Source organism: Amblyraja radiata, chromosome 3 (genome assembly GCF_010909765.2).
Source record: "Amblyraja radiata isolate CabotCenter1 chromosome 3, sAmbRad1.1.pri, whole genome shotgun sequence".
In the NCBI taxonomy this organism is placed as follows: Eukaryota; Metazoa; Chordata; class Chondrichthyes; order Rajiformes; family Rajidae; genus Amblyraja; species Amblyraja radiata.
In genome coordinates, this window is record NC_045958.1 from 95,039,629 (window position 1) to 95,048,450 (window position 8,822).

Consider the following 8,822-nt stretch of genomic DNA (forward strand, 5'->3'; position numbering starts at 1 on the left):
CCAACGTCAAGACTCTGTGGGGTCCTTCTGTTGCTGGACATTGAGGGGCAGTCTGGTGGAGACCCGCCCTCAAACAAGGGGAGGGATGTCTCCCCGGGTACTTTGGTAGATTGATTGAAATATGCAGCATGGAAACAGACCCTTTGGCCCACCCAGTCCATGCCAACCATCAATCACCCATTCATGGAGCTAGCTCAATGTTACCCCAAATTTGCAAACACTTCCTACACACTAGGGGAAAATTACAGACGCCAATTAACCTACAAACCCACAGGTCTTTGGTATGTGCGAGGAAACTGGGACGAAACCCATAGGGTCACGGGATGAACAAACAAACTTCACATAGACAGCAGCCTAGGTCAGGATCAAATCGGGTCCTTGGTGCTGTGAGGCAGCAGCTCTACCCGCTACGCCACCGTGCTGTGTGTAAAGAAAAAGGGAGGCGGTAACACTACTGGGTATAACACCAACAACATTGAATGTTTTGGCAGTTTGGCACTAAGAATGCTGCACGGTTTTTGTTTTGTTTATACTTTTTAAATATAAAAAATATTGTTTTGTTTATACTTTTTGAATATAAAAAAAGTACAATTAAGAGAGCGGAAAGCGCCGCTTCCTGATCGGCTGAGCTCCTCCAGCACTCTTGATTCCAGCATCTGCAGTCTTTTGCGTCTCAGACTCCTACTGCAAGGAGTCTTGCACATAATCGCGTGAAGTGCAACCTCCTAACTCGCCTTGATGTGGTTTATTTTTCTGCGGGGACAGTCTGCCGCGGAATGGATGGCTGGGGACAGGGTTTTATTTGATCTGGCTGCCTCTTTTCCCTGGCCGGGTTACAGCGCGGCGGCTGCTAACCTCAATCTTCGTCAGTGGTGCAGGGCGCGCAGTGAAACCGCGGCGGCACCGTGAACTGTCTGTCGCACTCTGCATCCGCACTCAGGCAACAGAAGAAGAAGCGGCAGAGTTTCACATTAACTCTGGGACTTGGACTTGCAATCTCCCTCCTATTAACCAAGGCAATGCCATGTGACTCCGGGGACTCGCTGTCAAACAAGCCGAGAGCGCGAAAGCTTTTCATCTGCGTTAGAGTGCCTTGCTTATAGAGAGAGTCAAGAGCCAAGAATGTTTTATTGTCATCTGTCCAAAACAGAACAATGACATTCTTATATGTAATATGTACACATGGTTCATCTAGATAAACAATACAATAAACAAAACGTTCAGTATGTGTGTGTGTGTGTGTGTTTATATATGTATACATACATACATACATACATACATACATACATACATACATACATACATACACGCACACATAAAGCACGCAAATAATCAATAATAGTGCAAAAAGACCAAACCAATGCCCACAAATCATTGAGCTATGCAACATGGAAACTGGCTCTATGGCCCACTTCAACAATGCTAACCCTACTGGACTGGTCCAATTGCTGGCATTTATCCCATTGTCCTCTAAACCCCATGTATCCACATATATGTCCAAATTAATTTTAAAGTGATTTAGGTGGTACGGCTGCTAGAGCTGCTACCTCACAGCACCAGGGACCCAAATTCGATCCTGACTACGGGTGCTGTCAATTTGGAGTTTGCCCATTCTCTCTGTGACCCTGTGGGTTTCCTCCAGGTGCTCTGCTTTTCTCCCATATCCCAAAGACGTGTAAGTTTATTGGCTCTCTGTAAATTGCTCCTAGTGTGTAGGGAGTGGATGAGAAAGTGGGATAACATAGAAATTAGTATAATCGGGTAGACACAAAATGCTGGAGTAACTCAGTGGGGCAGGCAACATCTCTGGATAGAAGGAATGGATGACATTTCGGGTCAAGACCCTTCTTCAGATCATTGATGGTCGGCATGGATTGTTGGCCGTAGGGCCTGTTTCCATGTTGCCTCTTTAAACTAAACTAGACTAGGTTTAGGTTTATTGTTGTTACCTGTACTGAGGTACAGTGTAAAGCTTTGTTTTGCATGCTATCCAATCAAATCAGCTAATAGTATGCATAAATACAATCAAGTCAAACTCAAGTACAATAGGTAAAGCAAAGGGGAAGATACAGAGTGCAGAATATAGTTCTCATCATTATAGCACTCTCCCCCACCTAAGTCACCCTACTAGTTCCATCCTTGTATCCCTGGTGTTAGCACATCTTCCCCAGCCAACAATGTATCATTTTGAACTCCACCCTTCCTCAGGTCATCTTTTGGTGGCCCTGTTTTGTTCTGGCATTCACTATCTTTCAGTCTGATGAAGAGTTCCGACCCAAATCGTCACTTATTCCTTTTCTCTGGAGATGCTGCCTGAACTGCTGAGTTACAACAGCATGTTGTGTCTATCTTCAGTATAAAGCAGTTCCTATATCAGTATTCACTTTATTGTCATTTCACTGAGTACTTGCATACACAGAAGAAACACAAAATTGTTTCTCATCAGTTTTGTCATCAGTGCAATTAATAAAAACAGAAATAAATACTTACAAGTTAAAAATTATCATCTCTAAAATAGAACTAAAATAGAACTAAAACAGACATTCAGACAGAACAATCGATCCCTAACATAGGAGCAATTTAAAGTGCTGTTCAGTGGCTTCACCTTGACTGGTGACTAGCTGTCAAGGTGTTGGGGTGTTGGGGGCGGGGGGGGGGGGGGGGGGGGGGGGGGGGCGGGGGGGTGGGGGTAGATGTGGGATTGTGTGTGTTTGGGGAGGGGACATAGTCCATTAACCATTTTTATTGCTTGTGGGAAGAAACTGTTTAGCATCCTGCTGGTTCTACAGCTGATACTCCTGTACCTCTTCCCAAATGGCAGGAGGGAGAAGATGTAATGGGAGGGGTGGTAAGGGTCCTTAATGATGGATATGGCTGCGGATGCAGCGCTTATGGTAGATCTCCAACAGGAAAGGGAGGGGGGCACCACATTGCATCAGTTCCATAGTTAAAGTCCAATGTCCACAATGGAGGAGAATTGGATAGTACCCAGCTTATGTAAGGTTCATTCAGAAGCCTGATAACAGAGGGGAAGAAGCTGTTCCTGAGTCTGGTGGTATGTGTTTTCAGCTTCTGTATTTTCTGCTGTGCGGGAGCGGGGAGCTGGGTAATTGTGCTGACTGGCTTGTGTGGCATTTTGAGCAGAACACAAAGGGCTGGGGGAACTCAGCAGGTCAGGCATCATCTGTGGAGGGAAGGAACAGCCAATGTTTTGATTTGGGACCCTTCTTCAGACTGATTGTTGTAAGGGGGGGAAGCTGGAAAAGAGGTGGGGGTAGGGCAAGGCCTAGCAAGTAATGGACTTGTGTTCCATTTGTGGGCACTATTGTGAACACAAGCTGCTGCGGTTATTTACTCTGAAGGTGTAGGAGTGAATTAATCACGTCAAGGTAGAAATTACTGTCAGCATTGTTATAACTTGTGCTTAAAAACCATGAATTAAAGTACCTCTCCTTGTGTTGGTGGCAGCGGAGGCAGCAATTGAAAGTTATTTGTTAAACTTCCCCATGGCAACAACGCAAGAGATATAAAAACAGATGGTCAGGCAGCATCTGCAGGGAGAGAATTAGTTAACTCCACAAACTCAGGACAAACTGGGCGGCAGAGCTGCAGCCTTACAGCACCAGAGAGTCGGGTTCGATCCTAACTACAGGTATTGTATGTACAGCATATGTACGTTCTCCCTGTGATGACGTAGGTTTTCTCCGTGTGCACTGATTTCCTCCCACGCTACAAAGATATACACTTTTGTAGGTTAATTGGCTTCGGTAAAAAAATGTAAATTGGCCCTAGTATGTAGGATAGTGCCAGTGTATAGGATCATCGCTGGTTGGCGCAGACTTGGTGGGACGAAGGGCCTGTTTCCACATTGCATCACACCATGACTCCCTATAAACAAAACATTTCAACAGATGCAATCTTCCATGAACTGTGTCGCTTTATGAACTTTGGTTTATGCAGTATTATGGTTACCTAGCCTTATGGTTAATAATTTATTGTATTTTTGATTATTATATATTATCTATGTATTATTGCAGTGAAGGATCCATTAGGCTGCAGTAAGTACGAATTTTGTTATCGGTATTCATATGTACTGTTGTCGGTACATGTGACAATTAATCACTCTTGATTCTTGAGAACCCCATTTTTCTCTCCACAGATGCTGCCTGACCTGTTGAGTACTGATAACCCTTGTTATAACAGACCACGGGGATGGGGGGAATGGTGTTTGTTATCATCGATTGTCTGCTATAATCAAGTAATGGTGGGTCAATATGTATGGTATTAGAAAGACAGGCAATAAACATACACTAAACAAGACATCCAATAAACAGGAAAGGATGCAAAAAACATAATATTTCAAACATTGTAAATACATTTTTAAAAGTTAACATACTGGAGGCCATGGTCAATCACCGCAATGATAATTTAAAGCAAAAAAGTGAGTAAACACTGTAAACAGTATACGGACGGACGCCTCGGTTACAACCGACTTTGTCCATTGTAAACAAAATCCATTATAAAGAGGTCCGTAATAATGAGGGTGGACTGGATTTCCATTCGACAAGATTGGAAAAAGTTGCTGCCTACCAAGGTTTGTAAACCCTGCTTTGTGCCCTTGGTAGGAGAGGAATCCGAGTGGACCAGGTGAAGCTTGCAGACCGGGAACAAGCCAAGCGGATTGTCTACGCGCTGGTTTATGGGGCAGGTAAAGATCTGATAAATAAAGAAACTTTCATTTCTTGCGCCACTTAAAACGAAGAATATCAAACAGTGCAGCTTTCCAGGAACCCACCACCCGCCATGTAAAAAACTTGCCCCGCACATCTTTAAACTCTTCCCCTCTTACCTTAAAGCAATGTCCTCTCGTCTTTGACATTTCCACCCTGGGAGATAAAATGTTCTGACTGTCTATCCTATTTATGCCTCATAAATTTATATACATCTATCAGGTCTCCCCTCAACCCTCAGCACACCAACGAACTCATACCAGGTTTGTCCAATCTCCCCTTATAGCTAACACTCTCTGATTCAGTCAACATCCCGGTGAACCTCTCCTGCACCCTTTCCAAAGCCTCCAAATCCTTCCTATAGTGTGCGGCTAGAGGAATGATGTTAAGAATTGCAAACAATACTCCAAATGTTTCATACAGTGGCAACTTGAGGAAGTGGCGACATTTGATTGAGGAAGTTTCCTCTGCACCAATTGATTATTTTGAATTCTCTGTGGAATTCGTTATCAAATCATTTTGAAATGAATCAGAGGGAAGTATTGTGGGGAGGTTACACAAGTAACCCTGACTCAGGGTTTTCACAATTATTCCTCAGGCACAAGACACAAACTGCTGGAGGAACTCAGTGAGATGAGCAGCATCTGTGTTATCATGTGTTGTCTTTCCGCTGACTGGTTAGCACGCAACAAAAGCTTTTCACTGTACCACGTGACAATAAACCAAACTAACTAACTAAGGAGGAGTTGGGGTGGGATGGAGCTGGGAGGCAGAGGCAGGTGGGTGATCGGTGGAAGTGACAAGGCAGATGGAGCTACCTGGAAGAGGGCAGGGTAACGTTGGACGGTGATAAGCAGGGACTCAGAGGCTGCCAGTGCTGGAATCTGAGGAGGATGGAGGGTGCAATGGACTATTAAAGGAGGAATGAAAAGCGGGTGGAACCATATGGGGGAGGCGTCTACAGTCTGCAGAAGGATCCCGACCCAAAACTTCATCTGTCCATTCCCGCCATAGATGCTGCCTGACCCGCTGAGTTTCTCCAGCATTTTGTTTGCTGCTCATGGTTCCAGCATGAGGAATGTGTGTGCTGCAAAGAGGATGTGTTGTGTTAGGGTTGAATAATTGAGTGTGTGTGGTGAGGAGGGAGTGTATGTGTGGTGATGAGGGAGTGTGTTGTAAGACCATAAGACATAGGCAGGGCCGGATTAAGACCCATAGAGGCCCTAAGCACTTAAAAGATTTTGGTGCCCCCATATATATGTAATTCAAAATATAAACAGAAATAAACCATAAAATATTTTTTTTATTTTTCAAAATGAAACAAAACTAACAGTAAGATGGAAAATAATGTTTATTTTTGTATACTTCCACTTTATTTATATTTGAAAAGTTTTCTACTTTTTTTAATTGCAAAGTCTTTGATCAGATCTCAAAATTAATCTTACGTAACACATATAAAATCATATAAACCACTTTGAATATTATTTTAGCAAGTTTAAAGTGATTTCTTTTGTGCCGTAAACCATTTGCCATTTCTGTGGTGTCCCCCTTCCCTTGATGCCCTAAGCACTTGCTTATTTTGCTTAATGGTTAATCTAGCCCTGGACATAGGCCATTCAGCCCATCAAGTCTGCTCCACCATTTGACCATGGATGATCCATCTTTCTCTCTCAACCCCATTCCCCTGCATTCTCCCCGTAACATTTGAAATCTTTGCTAATCAAACCGGACATGCAAGATAAAAGCACCTTGTGTTTGGGCGAGAGGGCTGTGTGTGCGTGTGGAGGGAGTGTGTGTGTGTGTGTGAGGAGGGAGTGTGTGTGTGTGGAGGGAGTGTGTGTGTGTGGAGAGAGTGTGTGTGTGTGTGTGAGGAGGGAGTGTGTGTGTGTGTGTGTGAGGAGGGAGTGTGTGTATGAGGAGGGAGTGTGTGTGTGTGTGTGTGTGTGTGTGAGGAGGGAATGTGTTTCGTGTCATGGGTGAGCTGTCTGTGTGTGTTGTGAGGAAGGTGTCAGAGGGGATAAGAAGGAATAAGGAGCTGGAGCGTGGGGGCAAGATGGCGGTGGGTAAGTAAGGAAGGAGCTGTGCAGGTGTGATGAGGGAGGGTATACATTGAAGGGTGTGTGGCCTGGGAAGTGTTGAGGATTCCTCTGGATGTTACAAGTTAAGCCATTCTAAATCTGACAAAGTGCTGGAGTAACTCAGCGGGTCAGGCAGCATCTCTGGAGAATGTGGATAGCTGACGTTTCAGGTCGGAATACTTCTTGTCGAAGAAGGCTCCTAACCCGAAACTTCACCTATTCACGGGGTGTTCTCCAGAGATGCTGCCTGACCTGCTGAGTTACTCCAGCACTTTGTATCTTCCTTTGTAAATCAGCATCTGCAGCCCCTTGTATCAACATTCTAAATCTACCTTTAAGTAGTGTACTAACTACTACCTCAGCAACAGTGATCTTCTACGGTCCGCGTCTTTGGTTGCATTAAAACTTTGGTTTTTGAACTATTATGATACCCCAGAATTATTATTATTAATTTATTGTATTCTAGATTATTATCTATTTATTTGCGTGTTATTGTGTTAATGTGCTTGTTAAACTACAGCAAGGAAGAATTTCATTGTTCTGTTGCCGGTACAAGTGACAATTAAACATTCTGGACAGGCTTTTAAGGTAGTGTGTGCCACATTTTGAGGAGGAATTCTCTGTGGACTCATTTACAATTCTGTTTGGACATGCGAGATGATAACTGTGTAAAATACAGGAAGGAAACGCCTCTGAACAATTTTTCAATAAATATTAATAATGAAATAATTCCAGTATGCATGTCAGAGGATACTGGTGAAAGATATATGTGCACCCTTATAAATTGATGACGGTGGCTGGACAATTCAGGTGCCTGATACATCATTTATGTCTTTTTTTCTTCATTGACTCAACTGAGCCATAAATAATGTTGTCATCAAAGAGTTCAGAAATAGATTTAAATCAATATTAGATCCGTTTAAATTAAATGAAAGGTCATTTTTGGTGTTTTGATCAAAGGGATCATGATTATCACAAACCACAGAATCAGTGAGAATGTGCTGTACTTCTTCACAGTGTGAGTGGTGAGATCTGTGAGCAGTAGGATTGGCAACAGGATGGTGAGTGCCTATTTGAGGTCTTCTTCGTTTGAGTGACAGCAGAGAGAAGTAAACAGACAGTTGAGATCTGTGGTCCATAGTCCATAGTCGGTGGTCATGTCATAACATCATAAGTGACAACAGAATTAGGCCATTCGGCCCATCAAGTCTACTCCGCCATTCAATCATGGCTGATTTATCTCTCCCTCCTAACCCCATCTCCTGCCTTCTCCCCATAACCTCTGACACCTGTACTAATCAAGAATTTATCTATGTATGGCCAGTAGATATCTAAAGATGTAAAGTGCTGGAGTAACTCGACGGGTCAGGCAGCATCAGTGGAGATCATGGACAGGTGATGTTTCAGGACGGAAACTTCTTCAGACACTGCAGTTCTCACTTCTCCCTGCAGTCGCTCAAACAAAGCAGACTCTGAAGACCAAAACGTCAATATATCCAGTAGAAGGCAGAAAGAAAGAACTGCAGATGCTGGTTTATACACAAGAAGATACAAAGTGCTGCAGTAACTCAATAGGTCAGGCAGCTTCTCTGGAGAAGATGGATAGGTGATGTTTCTGGTCGAGACATTTCTTCAGACAGATTGTAGTGGGGGAGTGAAGAGAGCTGAAAGGGGTGTATGTGGGGGGGGGGGGGGGGGGGGGGGTGGTATGGGGTAGATAAGAGGTTACCTAAAATTGGAGAATTCAATGTTCATACCATTTGATTGTAAACTACACCTATCCATGTTTGCTGCCTGACCCATTGAGATACTCCAGCACTTTGTGTCTATTTTAATAAAAAACAACATCTGGATATGGGCCAAATAAAGGCAAATGGGTTTAGCCCATTTGGCGTGGACAAGGTGGACTGAAGGCCTGTTTCTGTGCTGCACCGCTCTGTCTGTATGAGATGCATAGTATATAGAGCACAGGAACAGGCTATTTGGCCCCAACTGTCCATGTTGGTGTTTACAC